A 12201-nucleotide genomic window follows, 5' to 3' on the forward strand; every position below is an offset into this window, starting at 1 on the left:
AATACTGAGCAGCTTCTCACTTTTTACCTAATTCATTAAAACAATTAAATCAGATTGCATATTCTTTTTCAACACGTCTTTGTACTTTGCAGGGGTTTTTATAAAGCATTTGTTAAGCCACAGTTTATCCATGTGATAAAGTGGAATCTCTGCATGCTCTTTTGGTTTGGCAAATTCTAAATTCAGGGAGAGTCAAGATGAAACAAGGATCAAGCTGAAGGATGTGTGATCTATAGAACAGACTCCGCTCAAAGGTGTGAAATCAAACACACTGTTAACTCAGACTGTGCCTGCAAAAGCTTCCCGAGGCTTACAGGAAAAGTAGTTTTCAGTGCAGCCTGCCTGTGCTCCAGCTCAGAGAGACTCGAGCCGGTCCTGCACTGAGCCCCAGCCAAAAAGCTGAGCTGGAGGCAAGGTACATTAGCTTGGATTCAGGGCTGTGCCAGCGTGGCGATCCGTGGCTCCTGCTTGGGAGTCGGCTGGTTTGGGTGGAGCTGAGACGTCGCTGCTGGCAGGGCAGCGCTGCCATTCCCCAGCTCATCTTCCCTGCTGACAACAAAGCCTGCAGCAAACCTTCCTCTTCCCTGCCAAACGTGGGGCTTGGGAGGATGACAGCAGAGTGCTGCTATAGTCTCTTACGAGTAGTTGCTGAGGCTTCTGCAAGGGAATTACACCAAAAAATTGTTGAAGGCTTCATGAAACTCAGTGCGTCTCCCTTGTCTCTCCCCATTGTTCCCTCATAATTAACTCTTTCTCTCCTATGATACTTTAACCCCGCACTCATGTATTTTTGTCCTGATTAATCATCAAGGAGTAACATTTCATTAACTACCACACATTTCTCTGCATTTGTACTTGGGATTCTAGGATCTAACACTGGGACAAACACTTGAGAGGGTTTTATGCACTTCTGCATACTGCTGGAATCACTATCCTATTTCTCTCTGAGCACCGTGTTTCCTGAAGCTGGACAAGCTACTACAATCAAATGCATCCAGTACTTAAAAAAAAAGGACATTTTGAAAAACTTTTTCTGCATGTAACTTCCTGAAATTTGGTCAAGATGTCACAAAAGCCCCTTCAAATTTCCCTGCTCTTTTTTTTTTTTGGAAGTCCAAGATATATATGAAAAGCATAATGCTACAAGCTATAGATACAGGAAGATGCTGGGCATCCTGATTTTCAAGGAGCCTGCTGCAGTCTGCAAAAGTTCTCCCAATTATAAGAATCCCAGGCTCAGTTAACACTGATTTAAAATGAACAGTAGAGAATGAAGTCTTCACCTCTTACTAAAATGTTGAGCTTATGTGTCTGAAGAGTAGATTAAAAGAAATTAATTTAAACTAACATTAATAATTTCCTTTTCTGATAAGGTGAATTCCATCTTCTGTATCCATGAAGAAATATTTTCTGCATCAGATATTTATGCTCAGATAAATATGAGGATTCAATCCATATAAATGCTTTGTGTTATTCAGTGATATCAGGAAAAACATGTAACTGTAACACAAGGATCTTCTGTTCACTGTTACTCAGGTCGGTTTGCTGCCCAGCACAAATTACCTGCTTTTCCTTCTCAAAGGTCAGCTCATCTGCCTGTCTCTTCTATCTCTTCAGTTGTGTGAGCTCATCCACTACAGTTTGGTTCTCATTAAAATAAATTTTTAACTAATGAAAAAGTTTATTTTAACAGGAGCAGGTTTGGGCTTTTGGTTGGTTCGTGTGTTCACTGGTTGGTTGGTTGGTTGGTTTGGTTTGGTTTGGGTTTTTTAAGAAGAAGGTGGTCTTTTTGTAATCTTTATTTGATAAGCACACACTGGCAAAATTAAAAACATTTATGTAACAATCAACCAGTATAATTATAGATCATTTTACCCCACAGGTAGGTCTATTATTTCTTTAATCAAGTTGTGCATATATTAAGTGTTTTCTGTACCAAAGCTGGTACTAATTGAAATGATGCATGATTACTGCATAAATTAAAATCTTTTCAGATTTCAGAATTGGGTTTGGCCTAGCAAAGGACTTTGTTACTGTTATTATTTTAGAACCAAATTAATTGTGCTCTTTTAAATTCTGTATTTAATTTCTACTCATTTTATCTGCCTACAGTTGCCTCTTTTGCAGCCTGCCTTTACCACTGGCTGGCCCCATTCAAGCCTATTTAATAGCCAGCAAGGAAAAGTTAAATGAGTCTCATAACTATGAAGGTTACTACTTGTGCTTGCATTTTATAGAACTATTGTTTTAAGACATCACCAAGGAGACTAATAAAAAAGTTCATACTAACTTCTGTGCTGAAGTGAACGTTATTTCTACATTGTTCACATGTAAATAGACTCAAGTTCAGTAATTTAGACTGAAAAATACTGAAACTGATTGCCATGATATATTCAAGCTGAAACAATGACTGATCCAACTTAATCTGCTGGAAACAAAAGCATGTAATCCAGTACTTTTCCTGAGAAAACCTCAGAAACTTTTTCAAATAACTTTGATAAAATATGTTCAAAAGTTTCTTTAGGCTACTTTCTAATACAAAATTACATTGGGAAATTACATCACTGTTCCCTTTTTTATTACTGAGACTGCTATGAAGGAGCAGTCCATCGTTTTACCACTTGATGGTGCCAAATGTTTTACACAATCAAAGCTAAAACAATTTAAAACCAGGTAATCTTTTGAAAAACATTTTAAGTTGAAGCTTGAATTATATTTACTGTTCATGGGAAACATATATTTGTCTTTGATATCACAGCTGTTTGAAGATTAGGCATTATCATTCACTTACTGTAAATTCAGCACTGAAAACTGCTTTTAAAAGTGTGTGTACCTTGTATATATCTTATATATGTGTGTATGTTAAATATCAGCACAATCTGCCAGTGGTTTCTCTGGCCTCCCTCTCTGTGATGTCAAGCTACCTGGTGTTTACATCCTCTAGGTGAGAACAACTAGGCACAAACACATCTTCAGCATGCTCCTTTTTCCCATACACACCCCTGATGGTGTGTCTACTCCACAGTCACCTTCTTTCACAAATCAGCATCATGTCCTCGCCACTTGCAACACTCGTTTATATCTGAGTCCAGGATAAAATTAGCTGAGCAGGTTGACTCAGCAGTGAAATGTGACTGACTCATAGCCCTTGGCTTAGCATCACCATGAGCAGAATTTGGCAAGAGCAAGCACAAGATTGTTCAGGGGGCTCTTAGCTTTGCTTAGCACAGAGAATTTAGGTAGGATTGATTTGATATTTAGGACAGTGAGCTATGATAATGCTTAGCAGCAATTCAACATCAGGAGAGGAACAATAATTGGAAAGGATATGGGTGGAGATCTGTGCTTGTTCCTTAAGACTTGGGTGTAGTGAAAAACAGTGGGGTGAGAGAAGGCACTTGTATGTACTTGTGCTAAGGAGACTGCAGGCAGGATTTGCAGGCAAGTTGACATCTTGGTGTAGTGTGGCTGACTTTGGAGAAGTCACAGGAAGGAGACTGCCCAGGTGCTGCTACTCATAACATTTTGTACACAGCATTTTTTAGGGCACAGAGGAAAGATCTCCACTGGCTTTCTCTGCTTCAGGATGAACATGAACAACATGCTGTACATTTACAAACTTCTCTTGAATACTAATTTCCCTAGGGAAATGATGTTAATTACGAAGTTGCAACAAGCATTCTGTGCAGGTCTCCTTTACAGTCCATGGGGATGGGCTATATGCTTAAGGAGGCTTTATGCTTAACAAGGTCTCTGGGTACCTTCTGAGAGTGTGAAAGAGGGAGAAAATAGTGTATCAAGGTAGATTTGCAGAGGGAAACTGAAAGTTATGATAAAGGCAGAATGAAAAAGTGTAAGGAGGGAAACTACAAGAGGGCATCTGTCTCAAGGACACCTTGAAGATATTAGGAAGCTGTTTAGCTGCAACAGAGTTACACCAAGGTGCGAGGTGTTGAGTGGGCACCATTCCATGCACTTGGGCAATTAACTGCCAGTCCTGTGAAAGATGCCGTGTGACTTACTGCAGTTGGGCAAAGGGATTTAGTGGAACTTCCTGACATCTGTGCTACGGTAGAAGTGTCTCAGCCATGTCTCTGCAATCATCTTCATTCCTGTTCAATTTCTGATCTCCTGGCTAGCTTCTGATCAGAGTGAGATGTTGGTGTCAGAAGCTATGTTCAAAAATGGTAATAACTTATACAATTTTTAGACTATTTGTAAAAGGTGTCTGCATAATAATAATCACATTACTATTATGCATGGCAAATATCTACTACTTTTGTATTTTTAAATTAATTCACAAAAGTCTAATTGAACCATATTAGACAGCACCTGTCCTCAACCAGTGCTCCAATCCAAGAATTTGAATGCACAAATCTGTTAGAGCACAATTAGAATGAAATTGTGAAATCACACAGCTGCCTCCCCAACTCCAGCATGTTCACAAAGCATTTTTCAAGGCAGGTTTTTCCTGGAAAACAGTTCATGCTTCCAGCTGCTCAGTTCCAGTTTTTCATCTGTTGTGCTGAAAAGAACACATAGTAATTAAAAGTTCAATTTACACTATTCTATTGAAAGATGTTTCTGTCCGTTCTGTGGCAAGACCTCAACTGTTCCTGCTCTTCTATCCAATTCTCACTTTTAGCACCCACCTGTTTAGCTGGGATGGGCTCCTGGTTTCAGCTTAGCACTTCAGACACGCCCTGACACGTAAACTTGCACTCCCAGCTAATAAACAGATATGTCCTAATCCTAGGTCACCTAGGGTGGGAAGAGTTTTTTAGCATACATTGCCTCACCACATTGCAGTGGTTCAATACAGCACTGTTGCTAGAGCTGCTGCTTAATGAGTGTGAGAATTAATATATGAGCCTACTGCAATCAGATGAACATGACTAAAAATTGCTAATGATTAACAGGATTCAAATTATACATATATAAAATATACATAGCAACATATACTTTAATATAATAACTAATACTGCAATTTGTAATAATGAATATGCGTTTGTATATATATATTTACTAGAGGGAAAATAATCTGCATATAAGAAATATACTATTTGATTATTTTACTGTTTTACATAACCATCCAAGTGAAACAAATCACTCAATCTAAAAGTTTAGTTACACATAGATGTCCACAATGTGAATAAGAAGGCTGAATTTTTTTCTGATGAGTTAACTTACTAGCGTGGGTGGAGAAAATGACAGGCAAGGAGTTTTTCTTGTGGAAAAAAAATCTGCCCTTTAGTTCTCAAGGTGCATAAGAAGTCAGTGGATGGGTGAAAGTGGAAAATTTTGAATCATTTAACAAGCGGGGTTTGAAAACTGCTTGAATAAAGAATATCAGAACTGTGAAAAACACCTGGGAAGGACCCAAGCCCTTTCCCAGCTGGTCATATATCAGCAGTTTACTTAATTGTTATTTAGAGGGAAGATTCTTTTCTCTTGCCAGAATATTTAGCTTCTGCCTGGTGCATAGTTTCTTGCAACTCTTTTGGAAGCAATAATCAAGAGGGCTCTTCAGTGCTGGAGATAGTAGACTAAAATAGAAAGAGTAACTGTTATAATTAGAGCTATTCCTCAGATTATTGTATTGAGGAGACAGGAGATATCTATATATAGGCTTATAAAGTGAAACAAAAGTCTATATTTGAGGAAACATGGAGTAACAAATTATCTAAAAAAAAAAAAAACCAAACAACAAATTGCCCCAGAACTAAATTTATTTTCCAGAAGGAAGAAAAAAAGTTAATCAGGAAGAATTTGAAACAATCTTCTAGATTCTAGATACTCTTCACACTGTCTGGCAACCTACCCAGATCTTAATTCAGTACAGACTAACTAGGACGCAGGAATGAGACCTCGGTGTTTGAGTGGGACTTTCAAAGAACTTTCACTTCCTTACTCACTAGCAGTCAAGAAAGCAAATCATGCATGTAAAATCAGAAAGCCATTACAAAAGTTAATATTTTCACAGATATTCAGGATCTTGTGTGTGTCTCATCTATGTTCTGTACTGTATCACCTATCTCAAAAAAAAAAAAAAAGTAGAACTGGGAAAGGACCAGAGAACAGCAATAAGAACATTCAAAGTATTGGAAGAATTTCTGCTGTGTGAGCAGCTAGAGCTAAGGGCTTTAACTTGGAAAAGAGATGTTGGGTGAAGGAGAACAGGGAGAATTTTACATAATGGTGTATAGAGCATGGGCACAAGTCTCACAACATGGAGACAGTGGGCAGGGGCTTACAGTTCAGTGTCTCTTCCTATACAGTGCATATCAGGTTCTAGTGGTAATTCCAAATTAAAAAAAAAAAAAATTACTAATTCAGGTAATGTGTGCTAACTTTGCACCTCCCTTGCTGTGGGATATTATGATCAGTGAAAATTTGCATTTGTTCAAAAGTTATTGGGAAATAACAAAACAAAAAAATACCACTTCTTCCCCAGCAGATCCTGCAGAGTCTCCAAGAGTGCTTAACAAGCTCTGACACTACTCAAGTTGTGTGTTATCAGACTTTGTCTGATCCAGCACAGCTGCTGTCACAAGCTCCCAAGGACCAGGTATTGATTCAGGAACACTGTTGTGAGCTACTAGAACACTGCAGTGTCTGGGGGATCAGAAATCTGCCTCAGGATGGCTGTTCCCACACTGTTCTCTCTGTGCTGTCCTAACGTTCACAGCCTGGTGTGAAATATTTGACACTTCCAACTGGAAGGTAGAAAGGGACTGAAAATCTGTTAGAAAAATGACATGTGAGAGACCAAGAATTGAAAGCAAATATGTTGCCCTCTGGTAGCAAAATAGAGGATATTTATGATCAGTGAAGAGATCAGCTTACTAAAATGTAAGTGGCCTGTCAAATTGTGAGTGTGGGAGGGAGAGATAATGAAAAAAAATGCGTTTTTGAGACTGAAAAAAGTATTTATCATCTACAATCTCAGTCTGGCTATTAACATGCTCTTTTTTCTGCTGAATATTTTTCTGTTGAAAACCACACTCCTTTTGCTTCAGTTCCAAATGGAAGTTGTCAGCTTGAGATCATAGTGCCTAGAAGAAAATATTTAGTGGTTTATGGTGAAAGTTTCATTCACCTCATTAACTGAATGTTTCCATGCAAGAAGTCAGCCATCTGCCTTATTGTCTCTCAGGTCAATCTAGTAATAACCTTAAAAATGATATAAAAGTGATTAAAAATGCATTCAGATAGAAATTTGCATGCTCAGTGTCTGATAGCATTCCACAAAGTCGACATCTGTCACCTTCTTGCTGAAAGCAGTATGTCCAGACATGCTAAAACATTGAACTGTGAGTATGTAACATTGGTCTCAGCCTCTGGAATACCTACAGTAATGTTTCAACTAAATTAGTTCTAACTAGTTAGATTGATAAAGCAAAACACAGCAAGATTGCTGTCTGTGAAGAGTATCATTTACCTAAAAATATAATTTTAGACATAACATCTGAACGTGTAAGTCTAAAAAATACTGTCTATCAAGACAATCTTTTAGAAAAAATAATGGAATACTACATAATTTGCTTTCTCACCTTTTAAAAATGTTGGGCCATTTTCAGCTGCCCTTGACTCTTATGCTTGTTTATTCCTAGTTGGTGCTACTCCTATCTAAAAACCTCTCCTGGCTCCTAGCAGTCCCTCTAGAAAGATCCTGATTATTCAGGGTGAATTGGATTGGGACCCATTTACATTCCAAGGGAGGTAATGCTAACTTCAACTACCTTTGAACTCATGCACAATAAAATGGAGAGTATGAATCAGGCTAACTCTATTTTGAAAATTTAATTATAGCCCATTATTTTGCAAAAATCTTTCAAAGGTGTGTGCTTCTACCACCCACTTTCAAGCAGTTCCTTGCCCATTAATATAGGAGTTTGGGCAGCATTCTTCAAACATATAAGGCTGATGCTTGGCTCCCAAGTACATGGCATCTTTTCAAAACTATCTCACATCCATCAAATCCACTGAGGCCAGTCATATAGTGACCCTACCCCATTTCAATGCCTTACTGAACAGTACTCTAGTCACTATGTGTAGTCCAATTTAGTTTTCTGTTCATGAGAAAAGAGCACAGAAATTTCACACTTCAGTGAAATTTCTGCATTTTTTCCTTTTCGTTACATGAAACACGTCTCATAAAAATGCCTTAATTTGATTTATAATAATGAATATGCTTGATGTGCTGTTCTTCTCCAAGGTAATTTTTAACTCTTGTTAACTCTTGCACAAATTCCTTAAATGCCTGGTCACAGAAGAGCATGTCCTACAATATTACTTAAACATGATGTAAACCACTAACACACAATAAATGTAATGCCATGTCTCTTAACCCAGATGATCAAGTCCCTTTCCTGGCATGGTGGGCTGTCAATAAAATCAGCGGGTATGAACGTGAGAGATTTAGCAAAATGAAATGTTTTGTCTCCTAAGGCCTCATATAGTTGCCAATATAACTGGGTTGAACAAGAAAGCTTTTCCTGTATTTAGTTTATCTCAAACTGTATATGGAATATATAATAATAGTATATTTATATGGAATACATAGAATAACATACCTATATACAGAAAAAGGGCTTTGAAAGTGAACTCTTACCTTACTGGTTTTAGCATCTATCTATGTAAGGAGACAGACTTTGGTTAACTGCATGGCCTAAACCAAATGATAAACTGAATGATAAAAAACCACAGTTAAACTTAGCAGACATGCAATAATTTCAAACTACTTTAACAATTTCTTAGGATTTGACATCCTTTTAAAACAGCTTTTTTTACTATTAAAAAATACCCAAAACATCACAGCTCTGAAATATTATAGGCTAGACCATTTTCAAAATAAATCTAATCAACAGTTACTTACAACAGAAGTGTAGATCCATGGCATTTTTATTCTGCAAAACTGTGTTGATTTAAAGTAAAGTTTGCTAAGTAATTTTTCATTTGTTATATAAATGCCACCTTTTAAAAAATATAAAGAAAAATTATTTTATTGAATAAAAAATGAAAACCAACATTATTTATTTTTATTAGCAGTTTTTTATATCCTTTCTTAGCAATTGTTTGGCTGGTGGCACACACAGCACCAGAAGGGGATTCGAAAATTCCAGTCACTGGAAATTTTAGCTGGAGATTCGTTGTATATTCAGAGTCAAAACTTGAAGAAATAGTCTCCATAGCCAGGAAGTATCTGGTCAGGACTATCAGTACTTTTAAATTTCTATTCCTAGCTCTAGAATTTGTTCTGTGTTTGTCCATGTACCTCTTCTCATCTTTATAGTTCTTCATACCCACTGCAAATAGTGTTATCGAGCATAGAGCTAGCTCACTTTCCATGATCTAATTACCATTGCTGTGCTTTAATACGAATGTTCAAAAAATGAAACTTCACATTGAAATTAAAGGGAAAACCTTACATGTGCACATATGAAAATCTCCATTTTATCCTTGGATTCTAAAGAAATGAGGCTTAGAACACTACATTGTGTGGTGGCCTAGAGTAACCATGCTCAAATAGGATTTTTGAAAATCAGTACCTGGACAATGGCAACTGAAGTAGGAGTGCTTCAGCTGGGAGAAAGAGTGAAGCACCCAGTCACCACTTCCTGGTGGGCAGCCAGCCTGCCTGACAGCTCCTGAAAATTGGTCTGGCAACAATCACAATTCTAGTGGATGATTCACTGGCACCTATGTGCTTTGGAAAAAGGTAGAACATGTGATAACTCTTGCTTAGATAGAGATGAGGAGAAGGCACTGTGTGAGAATTTAGGGAACACTGGGCAGAACCAGAGACATTCAACAGGGAGAGATAAGTTCATATAGGCTGTACCAGGTGAAGACAGGTTATAATGGAGGGGCACAGGAAATAAATTCACAAAGAAACATACTTTTAGTTTTTCCATTCATGAAATAGTTGATTTTAAATATGGTATGCTTAACAAGCTCAGTAGCCAGCAGAATCAATGACAGGAGTCTGCCTTTAATCACTGAGTTGTATAAAACTTTTTGGGTACATAAGTCTAATGTGGTCAGTCTCTAACCTAAACAATGCATGTTTATCATCAGAAATGTCATGTCAGCAGATTTCCTTTATCTGGTAATCCTATTTTGCTATCATCTTTATAACTGAAAAACCTTTTTTTTAGTTTTCATTTCACTTTTAATATACACAAATTCAAATCAACAACCATCTTCCAGGACCTTGTTCTTATCTTAAAGGAGGTAGACAATCATTATATAAAAAGGCAATTATAAAGCAAAGAAATACATTTGCACATTGGAATGCAGACAATTCAGTGCCAAAGAATGCCATTGAGATAAGCAAATTAGCAAAAGAGTAATAATAAAAAAGCCCTAGAGGTGTACACGAACAATAAAACAGGCAGTTAAATTATTTCACTGCAGTTCTTTTGTTATACAGCATGACAAATCAGCAAGGAATGAATAATGCTATTGGTTAGCTGTTATTATCTACCTATAGATGAGAAGAAATCACAGAATGGGTCAGATTGGAAGGGACCACAATGGATCATCTGGTCCAACCTCTCTGCTAAAGCAGGGTCATCCTAGAGCACACAGCACAGGATTGTGTCCTGATGGTTCCTAAATATCTGCAGTGAGGGAGACTCTACAACCCCTCTGGCCAACCTGTTCCAGTGCATGGCCACCTGCACAGTGAAGAAATTCTTCCTCATATTCAAGTGGAAGCTCCTATGAATCTGTTTTTGCCTGTTACCTCTTGTCCCATTGCTTGGCACCACCAAGAGCCTGGTTCCATTCTCTTGGCACATTCCCTTCAGATACTGACAGACATTGATGAGGTCCCCTCTCAGTTGTCTCTTCTTGAGGCTGAACAGGCCCACCTCCCTCAGCCTGTCCTTGTAAGAGAAATGCTTCAGTCCCTTCATCATCTTTGTTGCCCTCTGCTGGACCTGCTCCAGGAGCTCCATGTCTCTCTTGTACCGAGGAGGCCAGAACTGCACACAGCACTCCAGATGTGGCCTCACCAGGGCTGAGCAGGGAGGATCCTTCCCTTGTCCTGGTGGGAATGCTCTGCTTAATGAACCCCAGGATACCACATGGAACAGTGCTGGCTCATGGACAGCTTGTTGTCCACCAGGACATCTAGGTCCTTCTCTGCAGAGCTGCTTTCCCATCAGATCAGCCCCCAGCCTGTACAGGTGTCTGGGGTTATTCCTCCCCAGGTGCAGGACCCTGCATTTGCCATTGTTGAATTTCAGATGGTTAAATATATATAAATATAATTTTATATATTATACATTATAACATAAATCATTACATATTACATACATACTTAAAAAATGTGAGAGAGCAAAAGCTTTCATACCATAGTAATACAATCATACATACACATAATAAACTGAATAATGTAAATGTATTTTTCTAAATTCCATGCCTTAACTTAGGAAATACTTCTTGCCTAAATTTACAGCGGGCAGAGAAATTCTATGGTGAAGGATGCTCTTTTTTCATATCTTGTTAGGTCTACAAAAAGATGGTAGTTAAAAAAATATATATTTAGTAATAGGTTATCCTTATGCACATTGACAGGACTGCGTCCCATAACGTCTTCCAGTAGCAAGACTGGGATGTGCAGGGCTCTGTTGTGACTTGGCTGCACCTATGGCTCAGGGGGAGCCAGCGCCCTACACACCAAATCCAGGGCGCTGCTGAAGTTCTCATGTACACACCCCACACTTACCCCTCAAACAGCTGTAGAAAATGGCAGCTCAGGAAAAGCTGCCACCAAAGCAATGACTGCAGCTCACATTCAGCCACTTTTTTCTGAGAACTTCTCATCTAAAAGGTTGTCAGGTGGATGATCAGATCCACCAGAGACAGCTGCTCCACTTATCCACCATCAGGCTGACAAGGGGTCCCCAAAAATGTTGATTTTTATGAAGTACAATTCTGACAGCCATGTTTAGTCCTTGAATGCTCCTTTGTGGGAGAGAAAAAGTCAGCCTTTGTCTGTCTTGTCTCCTTTTACTGCTACAGGACAGATAACATCGCTACAATCATCTCTAAGGTTCAAAGCCATAAAAGAGCTAACTCAAGATTACAATACATAAATAAATGATAGCTAAATACAGGCTCAATGTTGCCTGAAATCTAAGTAATTTGTTAAAAAAAACATCAAAAGGGGAGTGGCAACACAAGAGTGTT

The 12201-nt window shown here is 38.3% G+C and overlaps 1 long non-coding RNA gene across 1 annotated transcript; it reads right to left on the reverse strand.

The window, feature by feature from the left end:
* Positions 1 to 4367: 4367 nt before the first annotated feature.
* LOC310906784 lies at positions 4368 to 9634 on the reverse strand. The gene is made up of 4 exons (XR_014589475.1): positions 9552 to 9634; positions 8615 to 8688; positions 4653 to 4761; positions 4368 to 4525 (listed from the first exon to the last, which is right to left on the reverse strand). It is a non-coding gene; the product is annotated as an uncharacterized lncRNA (long non-coding RNA).
* Between the last annotated feature and the right edge of the window lie 2567 nt (positions 9635 to 12201).

This window comes from Zosterops lateralis (genome assembly GCF_965231275.1).
Source record: "Zosterops lateralis genome assembly, chromosome: 3".
NCBI classification, from domain to species: domain Eukaryota; kingdom Metazoa; phylum Chordata; class Aves; order Passeriformes; family Zosteropidae; genus Zosterops; species Zosterops lateralis.